This window comes from Sceloporus occidentalis, unplaced genomic scaffold (assembly GCF_023333645.1).
Source record: "Sceloporus occidentalis isolate IW3139 unplaced genomic scaffold, rSceOcc1.0.p SCAF_21, whole genome shotgun sequence".
Lineage (NCBI taxonomy): Eukaryota > Metazoa > Chordata > Lepidosauria > Squamata > Phrynosomatidae > Sceloporus > Sceloporus occidentalis.
This window is the reverse complement of record NW_028317001.1, coordinates 13,423,327-13,438,338: the sequence shown is the minus strand read 5'-3', so window position 1 is coordinate 13,438,338 and position 15,012 is coordinate 13,423,327.

Genomic DNA, 15,012 nt, shown 5'->3' with positions numbered 1-15,012 from the left:
AACCCTGTCAAAAGCCTTACTGAAATCAAGATATACTATATCCACAGCATTCCCTTCATCTAACAAGCTGGTAGAAAAAGCAGCTCACGGACTAAATCAAAAAAGAGATCAGATTTGTCTGGCGTGACTTGTTTCTCTGAAACCCATGTTGAGTTTTTGTGATTATGGCATTGCCTTCTAGATGTTCACAGACTCTTTGTTTAATGATCTGCTCCAGAATCTTTCCTGGTATTGATGTCAGACTAACTGGACGATAATTGTTGGGATCCTCTTTTTTCCCCTTTTTGAAGATGGGGACAACGTTTGCCCTCCTCCAGTCTGCTGGGATTTCTCCTGTTCTCCAGGAGTTTTCAAATATGATTGCCAATGGCTCCGATATTACATTTGCCAGTTCTTTTAATACCCTTGGATGGAGTTCATCTGGTCCCGGAGACTTAAATTCATTTAGATTAACAAGGTGTTCCTCTACTATCTCTTTACTTATTCTGTGCTGAAATTCCCCTATTCTGTCCTCTGCTCCATTATCCTCAGGTTGAGCACCCTTTGCCTTTTCTGAGAAGACTGAGGCAAAGAAGGTGTTGAGTAATTCTGCTTTTTCTCTATCTCCTGTTAGCATTTTGCCATCTTCTCCATGTAGTGTCTCTACCGTTTCCTTCTTCTTCCTTTTGCTGCGGACATATCCAAAAAAGCCCTTTTTATTGTTCTTAACCTCTCTAGCAAGCCTGAGTTCATTCTGCGCTTTAGCTTTTCTGACTTTACCCCTACACATGCCTGCTATTTCTTTGAATTCCTTTTTCGTGATTTCCCCCTTTTTCCATTTCTTATACATGTTCCGTTTCAAACTTAGCTCAGTTGAAAGTTCCTTAGTCATCCATCCTGGTTTCTTGAGACACCTCCCGTTTTTCTTTCTCACTGGAACTGTTTGAAATTGTGCCTTCAGTATCTCCCTTTTGAGAAACTCCCATCTGTCCTGAACTCCTTTATCTTTTAGTATTTCTGACCACGGGATCACCCTCAATACTTCTCTAAGTTTACTGAAATCCGCTCTCCTAAAGTCTAGGATGCGTGTTTGACTCTGCCTGGCTTCTCCTCTCCATTGTATTAGAAACTCCAGGAGAACATGGTCACTTCCACCTAATGATCCCACCACTTGCACCCCATTAACCAAGTCATCCTTGTTGGTTAGGATCAGATCCAAAATAGCTGACCCCCTTGTTGCCTCTTCCACCTTTTGGACCATGAAATTGTCTTCCAGGCAAGTGAGGAATTTGGCTGAGTTTGACTTCCAGCAAATATCAGGATAGTTGAAGTAGCTATGGTCATTCTCACAGTGCTTATCATATAAAATATAATCTTACCAAATTTACTTTCCAGTTTTGAATCTCGCACCATTCCTAATAAAAAAAAATTGGGCTCGAATTTAATTTTTGTATCCAATATCCCTTCCATTTCTCTATGAATTTGGCTCCAAAAGTTTTTAATTTTTTTGCATTCCCACCACATGTGCATATAATTTGCATTTGTACTATTACAATTCCAGCATTCATTCCTCTTATTCTTATAAACCTTGCTTAATTTTTCTGGAGTTATGTACCATCTATATTGTACTTTAAGGTAATTTTCTTTTACGTCTGCGCTCAATGTGTATTTTAATCTAACTTTACATTTTTCCCCCCATTCCTCCATTAGTATTGGTTTACCAAAATCCTGTGCCCATGTTATCATAAATTGTTTAACTGTTTCGCTTTCCAATTTTAAATGTAGTAGTAATTTGTATAGTTTAGCGATTTTGTGATCCAAATCTTTGCTTAACAATATTCCAAATTCTGTATCTTCTTTTCCTATCTGTTGGGTTTTGTTGTCTAATTTAAATCTTTCAACTATTTGTCTGTACAGAAACCAATTGCTATTAAAACCTTCGTCCATTAATTTTTCTATTGTTTTGATTTTGAACTCCCTATTTTCATTTTTAACAGATCATTATATCTTACCCAATTTACATCCTTCATTCTCTCTCTTCTAAAAAGGCCTCATTTATTGAGGCCGATCTGGGGATTTTAGGAACAATGTAGGGTTTGTATTTCAGCCAAATTCTCAGTAAGGATTTCCTTAGATAATGATTATTAAAGTTTTTGTTTATTTTGATTTGATCATGTAATAGATACCCATGCCACCCAACCACATTATCGAACCCTTCCAGCTGTAGAGCTTTATCCTTTTTAATTTGTACCCATTCTTTGATCCAATCTAAGCAACAGACTTGATAATACATTTTATAATTTGGAAATCCTACCCCCCCCCCCTTTCCTTACTGTGCTGAAGTACTTTGAGTTTAATCCTTGGTTTCTTTTTATTCCAGATGAATTTAGTTAATTCTGTCATAATCCTCCTTCATTCAGTGATTCAGTGAGGATTCTGCCATGAAGATTGCATAAGTTAGTGAGATAAGTAGGGATAGCTTCTAGACACATATTCATATGCTTTAATGGACTGTCATGAATGGGTGGTATGCCGGGGTGGACAAGGATTGGAGGGAGGTTGCAGAACGGAAGTCCAGTGCATTAAACTCTCACATATATATAGTTATATAGATACATGGGTAGATATATAGATAGATAGACATGATGGATCTATCTAAACCTCTCAGGGAAAGGCATTCTGGGAAAGAGTTGCTGCCACCATGGGCTATGCTCAGGATGATCACGTATCTGGAACTGTCAGCTGAGAGTAGCAAGCAATTCACGCCAGTCAGGCAGTTTTATGATGGGGTGATGTTTTACAGATAACCTCTATTCCGGTATCCATAGAGCTCTCAAGGCAGAAAAGACTATGAACCAAATGGTGCTTTCGTTAGGACTGCTTTGATGTAGAATCCCCTCCTCTGTGGCGAAGGGGGGTGAGTTGGGGGGAACGATCTGGGTTGAACAGGAAAAAAGAGTGGTGGCTGGGGTTTTAAAGTGGGGTTTCTCTTTGGAGTTCTTGAGCTTCAGCAAAAACGTGATCCAGTGTATTTCTACCTTCTCTACAATACATTTTTGTTTTACAATAGCTGTTGTGGATGATTGGTTCAGAATACTCGAGTCTCACAAATTCCTTATCCCATTCTTTAAAAGGTTTGTCATTGGTTATAATAGGAAGATTCTGAAATAAAAATAGTAGTTTGGGTGTAATATTCATCTGTATAGCCGCTATTTTTCCAAGCCCTGAAATTTGTAATTTCCCCCAACTTTGTAAGTCCTTTTTTATATTATTCCATAATGGTATATAATTGTTTCTAAATAGGTCAGAGTTTTTCCCAGTAATAGTCACACCCAAATATTTAATTTTACTTTTTAATTCAAAATTGGAAAGGGTGTTCAGGCCCATTAACTTACTTTTATAATTGGGACTGGGGTGAGGGAGGGAGGGTTAGGGTTTGGCTATTATTTTGTTTACACATATTGTATTTTATTACTCTTTCTTGTAAACCCGCCTTGATTCATTTGGGAAAAGGCAGGATCCAAATAAATTATTATTATTATTATTATTATTATTATTATTATTATATTAACGCACAGTTAGAGGGCATAAGAGTGGAGTGGAGTCATCACTGTTGTATCTAATGACGCAAAAATGCATCAGTCAGCCTTCAAAGGAGATAGAAGGAGATGACATTGGAGATTCTTCTCTGTGTATTAACTGAACTTTGGATAGAGTAGAAGAACGTAAACTGAGTAACAAGATAGAAGTAAATATGAAATAGAGAAAGAAAGGAAAGTTATGATACATGATAAAGTATAGAATAAATTAGAAGTGAGGAAGCTGAAATAAGATCTTCTTTCCTATTCTTCTAGAAGTGAGAAAGAAAGAAAGAATATAGCGGTGGGAAAAAGAGAGTTATGTGTGTAGTTGAAGGTGTGTGTAAGTGTAGAAAGTAAAGTTTACAGTTGAGTAGAGTAGAATGATGAGAAAGATAGTAGTACAGTTGTGAAGGAAAGAGAGAGAAAGGAGGAGAGAGATGGAACGAATGAGAAAGAAGGTAGTAGGAAGGTAGGATGACATGTGGTTTAAAGAATAGAGGTGGTAGGAAGGAGAAAGATGTAGATGGAAGAAGTAGATGGTAATAATAAGAAAACAAGAACAAGTGTGATGTATGTTTGAATTGTAATTTTAGTGATTGTATGGTTGTTTATTCTGAAAATAGAAAGAATTTGAACATTATTTACAGTTTGACCTCAGTATCTGCTGAGGTTTGGTTTCAGGACCCCAGGAAGTAATCAAAATCTGTGGATGTTCAAGTCCTATTACAAACAATGGGGTTCTTGTATGATGTGCTTTACATAAAATGGCAAAATCAAGGTTGGCTTTTTGGGGATATATTGAGATGCAGAATCTGTGGATACTGAGAGCTGACTGTGAAATGTTAAAAAGCAGTTGAAATCATCCTATTAAGAGAAATGTAACCCATGTCATTGGACTCATGGAGAAGTGGTCAGATGGAACCAAGGAGAATGTGTGTCTTTGGTTGGTTTCCCTGGAAAGAACTGAGAATCTTGGCCAAGGTGGGAGTTGAGTCAGTTGAGGCTGAGAGAAGGAGGAGAGACCTCAGGACAAGAGCATTTCTCTGGGTTAGTTTGCCTGTTTCCTATTTTATGTCAGTGTTTTGAGTACTGTCTTCCTTACAGTGGAACCTACTCCTTCTTTGTGAAGGCATCACAAGTTGGACTGGTTGATCTCACCTGAAAGCATCCTTCTTCTTCATTCATTCCTATTGTACGTTCCTTGAACTGTATGGTTGTGTTATTTATTACATTTCATCCCACCTTTCTCCCATGGGTGGGTCTCAAGGTGGCTTAGGATACAAAATGCAGAATGAACAAAAGCAACTTTGGGTCTCCATTTGTCAAAAATTACTTGTAGACACACTGGCACCACCAGCAGCAGCACCACAACAAGGCAATGTCATACCCTGTCACCCTCCTTTCTTTCATTGGACAGATCCCTGATTTTGTCACATTCCTAATTTTGCTTTAGGACTAATCTGCCCAATTTTCTTCTTTCACTGGCCAAAGACAGTGAGGCCAAAGTTGGAGATAAAGGGAACCCACCGCAGGGCTCTGTCTACGTTGCAGATGGGAGCGAGGCCATAGCTATCGCGGAACAGGAGGAAGAAGAGGAGGAAGAGCAACTGGACCAGGAAACATTTGACATTGTACGTTTTCTGCCACTCACATCATGTTGAAAACATGCAGAAAAGAGTGTCCATTGAACTCTTCTGCAGCATCACATTTTAGATGAGCTGATTTTCCTCTTTACTTAGCTGTCCAAAGCAATAGGCAAGTTTATACAAGTCTTCCCACCTTCCCTCCCACCCTTCACTTTCACATGGCTAATGTATAGCCTCTCCTCTCCATTTGTTCCCCTCTTCAGTGCGAAGAGAAGATGCGGCCAGTCAGGAAAGCCATACAAGATCTGGACAACCCAGGCAAGGGGCGCTTGGTGGAAGAACTGGAGAATCTTATGCTCAGCTGTCTGTTGAAGATAGGCGACCACATCGGCAAGTGCTTGAATACTTATTCCAACAAGCAGGAAACTATACTCTGGCGAAGGTAAGCCTCACTTACTTTCCTGCCAGGCCTTTTACCATGGAATCCAATGACCCCAACGGAAAACCCAGGACTGGGCTATAGAAAGGGAGCTTGTTTGGCTCTCGGTGGCTCCCCTTGAGGTCCAATGGACACGGCAGATTGCAGTCTGGAACATAGTTGAATGCAGGAGCAATCATGGGTCTTGGCTTCCATGTCGACCTGTTCTCAGTTTTAATACCCTCTAAGATGCTGAGTTTGAGGGATATGGTTCAGCACCGTCAATAGTTGCCTTAAAATCTGAAACTGCGCATGCGCACATACATCCAAAGGCCCCTTCTGATCATGTGCAGGGATCACCAGGGCCTTACTGCTGCTGCTGTTTACTCCACTGGCAGCCTTTGAGGGAAGGGAAGGAGCGCGCCGGGGGTTCAGCAGCCTCCCCTTCCTTCCTTCCTTCCTTCCTTCCTTCCTTCCTTCCTTCTTTCCTTCTTTTGAGGAGATTTTGAAGAGGCCGCAATGGAGCCCAGGAAAGGCAGGAAAGGAAGACTCTGCTTTGGAAATAGCTTCTCTGTGTATACTGTATGTATATAGATATATATATATATATAGATGTGTGTGTGTTTGCCTCTGCTGTTCTTATGGCTGGGAATGTTGCTGAGGACTGAGGGGAGAAGAAAGGGTCAGTTTTGTGCAAATTCACAACTTCTGTGCATCAAAGAGTCCAATGTGTTGAAATAACAAAGACCTTTATTGAAAACACAGCCAGAAATTCAGTGTTTAAGCCAGAACTGCCCTCCCCAAGCCAAAGAATATACTGAAACTCCAAAACCTAAAACTCCACCTTCTACCAAACCTAGCCCCCACCTACAATTACCATCATCTATCCCCCACTATTAACCAGCCCCACTTTGCCATCCTTTTCACACGCACAATCTCTCCCCGCCCCAGACATTCGAAGAAGCTAGTTCCCTTTCTGTTACTACCGGTCCCCAACTTTCTTCAGCCAACATCCCACAAATTCTGAATGCTATCATTGCTATTCTAGCTAGCTGCAATAAATCCCAGCCCCCCGTCTAACTAACCTAAACCACAGCCCATAATCCCCAGCCAAATTTATAACCCAAAGTGATTACCTATACTAGTAGCAATGAAAACCTAAACTTAACAAAATATAACATAAACAGACATATGGACATAAAAACCGTACAAATAAAATCATGAGGGCCTTTTCTTAGCACTGCTGGATTGAAAAAAGATTTTTGTATTCCTTCTTTACAAAAATAAAGTTCGTTCACTGCTTGGATTTGTGTGGCTTCTCTCCTGTGTGGATTCTCTGGTGTGTCAGTAGGTTTGACTGCTGAGAAAAACAGTTCCCACAATGCTGGCATTTGTATGGCTTCTCTCCTGAGTGGATTCTCTGGTGTGTCAGTAGGTGGGACTGCCGAGAAAAACAGTTCCCACAATGCTGGCATTTGTATGGCTTCTCTCCTGAGTGGATTCTCTGGTGTGTCAGTAGGTGGGACTGCTGAGAAAAACAGTTCCCACAATGCTGGCATTTGTAAGGCTTCTCTCCTGAGTGGATTCTCTGGTGTCTCACTAGGTTTGACTGCCGAGAAAAACAGTTCCCACAATGCTGGCATTTGTAAGGCTTCTCTCCTGAGTGGATTCTCTGGTGTGTCAGTAGGTTTGACTGCTGAGAAAAACAGTTCCCACAATGCTGGCATTTGTATGGCTTCTCTCCTGAGTGGATTCTCTGGTGTGTCAGTAGGTGGGACTGCTGAGAAAAACAGTTCCCACAATGCTGGCATTTGTATGGCTTCTCTCCTGAGTGGATTCTCTGGTGTGTCAGTAGGTGGGACTGCTGAGAAAAACAGATCCCACAATGCTGGCATTTGTATGGCTTCTCTCCTGAGTGGATTCTCTGGTGTGTCAGTAGGTGGGACTGCCGAGAAAAACAGTTCCCACAATGCTGGCATTTGTAAGGCTTCTCTCCTGAGTGGATTCTCTGGTGTGTCAGTAGGTGGGACTGCCGAGAAAAACAGTTCCCACAATGCTGGCATTTGTAAGGCTTCTCTCCTGAGTGGATTCTCTGGTGTGTCAGTAGGTGGGACTGCTGAGAAAAACAGTTCCCACAACGCTGGCATTTGTATGGCTTCTCTCCTGAGTGGATTTTCTGGTGTGTCAGTAGGTTTGACTGCCAAGAAAAACAGTTCCCACAATGCTGGCATTTGTATGGCTTCTCTCCTGAGTGGATTCTCTGGTGTGTCAGTAGGGTTGACTGCTGAGAAAAACAGTTCCCACAATGCTGGCATTTGTAAGGCTTCTCTCCTGAGTGGATTCTCTGGTGTGTCAGTAGGGTTGACTGCCGAGAAAAACAGTTCCCACAATGCTGGCATTTGTATGGCTTCTCTCCAGTGTGGACTCTTTGATGCATGACAAGGATAGACTTGTACGTAAAATGTTTCCCACAATTCTGGCAGTTGTATGGCTTCTCTGATGTGTGGACTCTCTCATGACTGACAAGTTCTTCTGTAAAGAAGAATAATGACAGATAATACTGAAATTCAGAGTTAAGAGAGGAAAGTGTTAGCCCAACATTTAGCCCTACGTTCACGCCTCCCTATTTGAGATTAAATTAATAGAGTTGGAGTGGGTGACCTGAGCATGATTCTGGTGCAGGTGCCCCAAATCCATGAAATGATTATATCCTTACTCAGAGGAGCTGGCAAAGAGGAGATTGTGGGGAACTACCTTGAGGTAATCAGTAGAAGCAGATAGTCATACAGACTGTTGAATAAATATTCATTTAAACATGCATAAAAATATCTTGATTGAAAAGTGGCATCATATCCTGTGAGACGGCCAGAGAGTGCTGAGTCAGAGCACATGGCATGATGCAAGCTAACTGCAGAGGATGCTTCATAGTGTGGCATCAGGAAATGAATCACAACCAGTACAGCATACAGGTCACATGTGGATTGCTGTGGATAGGATTGAATTTTATTTGTTTATACAAGAGACAGTGAACATGATGGAAGTCAGAGAGGAGAGCTTGCAAATATTTTTTATTTTGCAACTCAAGATAAAAAACCTCCAAAGATTCAGATGAAATCAACTGTGTCTGTGACTTATTTTTAAGTGTGAAAAGTGGTCAGTGCATTACCAACACCTGTATCTGGAAATTTCTTTCCATATTCTGCTATGTTATTGTTGAGCTGCATCTGGGAGCATCGTGCTCACATTGCGTTGTACATTAGCTTGTGAACGGGACTGGAATTCAGAGCCAAGAAGGACCTGAGAACCGGGGTGCTAATCCCTTATGTCTTAGGTATTTGTACCAAGCACCCATTTAATTCCATTTGATTTTGGACCATATTTTCCCCAACCAGGAAACTTTCTGAAACGATTTAAACCTTATAGAAACTCAAGTTCTGCCCACTAGCAACAATTTCAGTACAAATATACCAACTGGCTGTTCTTTAGCGTCAGTCCAGTTGCAGACAGACACTCTGTTGGTTTACATTGCTAAACACCTCAGTACACTTGCCAGCTACACTTGCCATGGGAGTTACTGATTTCTCTCACCATTCTGGACTGTCAGCACTTGGAATCAAGTTCTGTCTAGGTTATGTATTATCATTAGCAAAGCCTAACATCTCCAGTCCCACCTTTGTTACCTAGTTCTTGTTTTTGTGCGTGAACACCTATATGTGTGTGCCTGAGTGTAGAGTGCACCTGCGTCATACGCGGGCATGCCTTACACGGATTTCAGCATACACGAAAAGTCACATTGGGAAAAGGGCCGGCATGCCTCATAAGGGTTAATGGCGCTTCATTCATTTAAATAGGGTTTGGGAATATACGGAATTCGTCTAATGCCGGGGGGGGGGGGGGGTGTCCGGAACTACTGAGGTCCCTGTTGCCCCAATCTCTCCTTTGAACTAAGTATGAAATTCCCCTAAAAGCATAGCACTTGGGGGTGTCTTCCCCAGACTCCAGCAATCAGGTAATAAAGGGCCTCTGGAATCAACCATGGAACTAAGCAAGCTCAGATTGGAAAAGAAACATTAGAGAAAAAGGGATTTTTGTGTCGCCCTTCCATCTCTTCATGGGCCAATAGTGTGATGCGGCAGCTACAAAGGCCCAAGTGATTCTAGGCTGCATCAATGCAAGAATAGTTTCTAGATCAAGGGAAGTAATAGTGCCACTCTATTCTGCTTTGGTCAGCCCTCACTTGGAATAATCCTGTGTCCAGTTCTGGGCCCCATAATTCAAAAAGGATGTTGACAAATTGGAGCATGCCCAAAGAAGAGCAACCAAAGTGGTGTAGAGTCTGGGAACTATCAAGTTCTGTGAGGAACACTTTTAAGAGCTGGTTATGTTTAGCCTGGAGAAAAGAAGATAAAGAGTGGATATTATATCCAAGTTTAAATATTTGAAAGGTTGTCATGTTGCGCAAGGAGCAAGCTTGCTTTTTGTTGCTACAGAGAAAAGGCGACACCACAATAGATGCAAGACACAGGGAAAGAGGTTCCACCTAAACATTAGGAGGAACTTTGTGACAGTAAGAGCTCTTTGACAGTGGAATATACTCCTTTAGAGTCTGGTGGAGTTCTCTCATTTGGATGTCTTTAAAGAGAGGTTGAACAGGATGGCTCTTGTGGTCTATTCCAGCTCTATGATTCTATTATTCTAGTGGAACCATAGAAACATAATAATATAGGATAAAAGGACCCTCAGTCTTTATAGAAAGAGCAATGGATTCAGGTTCCTTACCTACAGAAGCCACATTCTCATAATTGTCCATCATTACATAACTGTACAAATGTTTCTGTTTCTTTGTCAACAGATTCCATTCATCCTCTGAGAAATATACTGCCACATCTGCAAAGGTCACCTGAAATAGAAAATAGCCCTCATCCAGAGAGTGACTAAGCAAAAGGGGAGGAAAGCACATGGTGCATCCGAAATATTAGTATTTCATCACTTCAGAAATCAGTCCAGGAAATAAACTTTAAATTTTGGCTGGGATATTGAGGATGGATTAGGATACTCACTATCCCAGCACATATAGTACATTTAGCCACCAAAGAATTGTGGTGCATTTAGATATTTCTTGCCAAATTTCAGAGGCAAACGTCATTTTTAATAAGGGCCACTGGGCCCACCCCCAATTTAGATCCAGAGATATTCTCCCATATCCCCCAACATTTCGCAGATTGGAAAAGCAAGACATATATGGACAAGCAATCCAGAAGGGGTTGAAGATGGCCAAAGTTGTTTATGAGGAAGATCACACAAGCTAGGAAGGGCACATCAGTTTGCTTTTGCTTCAGCCTCTTGGGAAGGGCATATCCTGCCTCCTTCTTTCCTCTCCTCTCTGCACTTTTGAGTTGATGGGCTGCAAACTGAATGGCACTCAGGAACTGAAGTGAGCTGAGAAGGGGGAAAGTGGGATGGGATATTTTTAAAAGTCCCTGAAAAAGTGGGGTGAGAGAGGCTTAACCAGGACTGTCTCTGCTAAATTGGGAGAGTATGTTCTCCGCTTGCTTTCATGAACTGGCCCAGCAGTGACACAGATGAAACTAATAGTCAAGAACCTAGACTCACCAAAGAGTTCTTGTACCTCTGCATCCTCTTTCTCTTGGAGCCCAACTCCATCCGCTTGGCCTCTGTGTCAGCCATCAGGTGGGCAGGGGTCCTGGTGGTCTTGCACTTGGGTCACTTCCAGAAAGAGAGGCCCAAAGCCGTGTACGAAGAGGCCGAAATGAAGTTCCTGACAAAAGGGACCAGGGTTAGGGTAGGCTTGGTAAGAAACCCGGCAGCGCTCAAGGACACAGAGAACAGCATCCTACTGATGACATGCGCAGGTTATATATGCCTCCTTTGGGCCGATGCAGAGGTGGGTATCCCCTTCCTCCCTCTGCACCAAACAAAGCCCCCTGGACCTAGCATAGATTCACTGCAGTTCCCCTACACAACAGCTATTCCATGCCTTGTGAGAGTGGTGGGGAATCAGGGGATGGGGAATTGGAAAGAGCCTTGTCTATATCCCTGTAGCTAGATGTGAAATGAGTGCACCATCTCCACAAGTACCCAGTGGTCCTCAGAGGAAGATGTCTTCATTTTGCTTCTGGCTACAGAAACACGGCTGTATGCTTCTCTAATACCTCGCACCCGACACTCTCAGCAGGCATGGAATGGCCATGCGGGATGGCATCCACAACTCTATGGTAGGACCTGGGTCAGTGAATGGCCAGTTGTAGCCTCATTCCACCCAGAACAACACTGGAGCGTGGAGGGTTTTTCTGAGTCAGGCTGTGTGGCCTAGTGGGCCCCTCATTCTCCCAAACCAGTTGCCCTCCATCCCCCAGGGAGGCCCCTGGTCAGGCAGGGCAGGAAAGGAGCTCTCTCTTTTCTTCTTGCTCCCCTTGCATTATATCCTTTCCTCTTCCCAAGGTTGGGGGGCATCAGAGGATTGAGCTGATGGGAAGAGAGCACCTGATTTACACATGCAGGACTAAATCCTAACCTGGAACCTATACTATGCTTTGTCCTGATCAGAGGAGAATCACTGAATCAGTTGGCATTACCTATAGTTTGACTCGCCAGTCACTTATGGGTTCAGTGGGTCTAATCTCTAGGGTTAACCAACAGGATTCATGCCACCTCAGTTTTTTTAAATGAAGAAATGCTGTTTCAAAGTCACGGATGAGAATTAGACTACTCTTTCATGTAGAGGAGGAGGAGGAGGACCTGTTTTATGTCCCACGAAGAGAAGATCTAGCTCCTGGACTGGATAAGATACGCACTACTTTACGGATCTGATCCACAGCCTCCCCTCATCATGCCCCCATCCCCATTTTGACACTGGTGAAAATAATCATTTCATTATTACAAATGAGTGTGTTCATCTAAGTTTAACTGCTGTGTTTCTGTCTGTCAGTCATATCTAGAGCATGAGGTGTGCAGCTCCTCTCTCTGCTTGCTGAGGCCATCCAGAAATCCTTACATGCATATTTGTGTGCAATGTTTCTGAACAGACCCATTGTCAAAATCACATTCATTTTCACTTCTTTTTGTATATTTTTAAAAGGTATGCACACCACTTGATACAATAAAATTCTATAAATGTATAGGTTTAAGATTAAAGATTGCATCCTGGATTATGCTTATTTTTGGGAAGAGAGGACATATGTAAATTCATTTTATAAACCCAGTGAAACAAACCCCTCACAAAGCTCTAGTAAACAACATGTATGCACACAGTCGCCATAGAAAGGTCTCACTGGCGCACTGTGTGTCTGGGGTCTGGACATCTCACTTCCACCTTCTGGAAAGACAATGCTGCCAGAGACTGAATTTGGGGCTTTATTCCTGCAAAGCATGGGTTCAGTCTCTCAGCTGCAACCTTTCCACACAATCCTGGACTGATGCATTTAAACAAAGTCCTCCTTCAGCTCCAGGAATAAAGGCCTATCTTCAGTACAAAGACCCTGATTCCTGCAGCCCCAGAAAGGCCTCTTCTGCAGTCCTTTATGGCCGGAGCTTCCCTGGGTCAGAGGCCGTCTCCTCAGCCGTAGAGAAGGGTTGCTCTGAGTGCGAAGGAGGAGGAGGTCCAAGGGCTGAGGGAGGGAAGGCAATGGGAAAAGGTCAGTGCCAATGGCCATGGAGGGCAGAAGGTGACAATGCCTAGGAAACTCCCCTGAGTCCCAGCCATTCTAGGAATGAGTGGCAGGAGTGAGTCCAGGGGGCTGAGGGGGTCTCCTTTCCCAAAGGGGGAGGCAAGGACCGGTGGGACCCTCCCCAGCTAGGGCCCAAAGGGAGGGTCCCACCGGTCCTTGCCTCCCCCTTTGGGAAAGGAGACCCCCTCAGCCCCCTGGACTCACTCCTGCCACTCATTCCTAGAATGGCTGGGACTCAGGGGAGTTTCCTAGGCATTGTCACCTTCTGCCCTCCATGGCCATTGGCACTGACCTTTTCCCATTGCCTTCCCTCCCTCAGCCCTTGGACCTCCTCCTCCTTCGCACTCAGAGCAACCCTTCTCTACGGCTGAGGAGACGGCCTCTGACCCAGGGAAGCTCCGGCCATAAAGGACTGCAGAAGAGGCCTTTCTGGGGCTGCAGGAATCAGGGTCTTTGTACTGAAGATAGGCCTTTATTCCTGGAGCTGAAGGAGGACTTTGTTTAAATGCATCAGTCCAGGATTGTGTGGAAAGGTTGCAGCTGAGAGACTGAACCCATGCTTTGCAGGAATAAAGCCCCAAATTCAGTCTCTGGCAGCATTGTCCTTCCCCACCTCTCTCTCCCAGCCCCCAAAGCCCAGCCCTGGGTCCCCTGCCTCCCCTTCCTCAGACCCCCACAGGCCCCTTCCTTCCTTCCTTCTCCCCAAAATGGAGGGCCAGAGGCACAAAGGGACACACTTCCTTCCTTTTGGCCCAAGGAGCCTGGCCTCCTTGACTCTGGAGCCTCAGGAGAGGAAGAGATACCTCTGTTCAACTGAGGCCTCAGAGAAAGCTCTGGAACAAGCAGCACAAAATGGTTGCCAGAATACAAAATGGCCAGGGATGGAGGGAGGGACTGGGATTCTAGCCAATCAGGGCCAGGGATGGTGGGAGGGAGGGGATTCCAGCCAATCAGGGCCAGGGATGGTGGGAGGGAGGGGATTCCAGCCAATCAGGGCCAGGGATGGTGGGAGGGATGGGGATTCCAGCCAATCAGGGCCAGGGATGGTGGGAGGGAGGGGATTCCAGCCAATCAGGGCCAGGGATGGTGGGAGGGAGGGGATTCCAGCCAATCAGGGCCAGGGATGGTGGGAGGGATGGAGATTCCAGTCAATCAGGGCCAGGGATGGTGGGAGGGAGGGGATTCCAGCCAATCAGGGTCAGGGATGGTGGGAGGGAGGGGATTCCAGCCAATCAGGGCCAGGGATGGTGGGAGGGATGGGGATTCCAGCCAATCAGGGCCAGGGATGGAGGGAGAAACTGGGATTCCAGCCAATCAGGGCCGGGGATGGTGGGTGGGACTGGGATTCCAGCCAATCAGGGCCAGGGATGGTGGGTGGGACTGGGATTCCAGCCAATCAGGGCCAGGGATGGTGGGTGGGACTGGGATTCCAGCCAATCAGGGCCAGGGATGATGGGAGGGAGGGGATTCCAGCCAATGGCAGCCCTCAGAGTGTCCTCAGGAGGCAATCATGTGTAAAATACATATCATAAAAGCATCCCAAAGAGGGACGTAGCCAGGATTTTGGGAAGGGGGGGGTCCAGACTAAGTGCCACCATTTTGAGAGACACAGAAAGAGGGTCTGTGTTTACCTGAGGAAAGGGAAAGAGGAGGGGAGGGTGCTCCATTGCAGCCCCATTGCCAAGGGCCCTCAGGTTCATTCAGGGGAAGGAGAGCCAGGAGAGCTGTCTTTTGGGGGAAGGGACATAAAGGAAACTGGG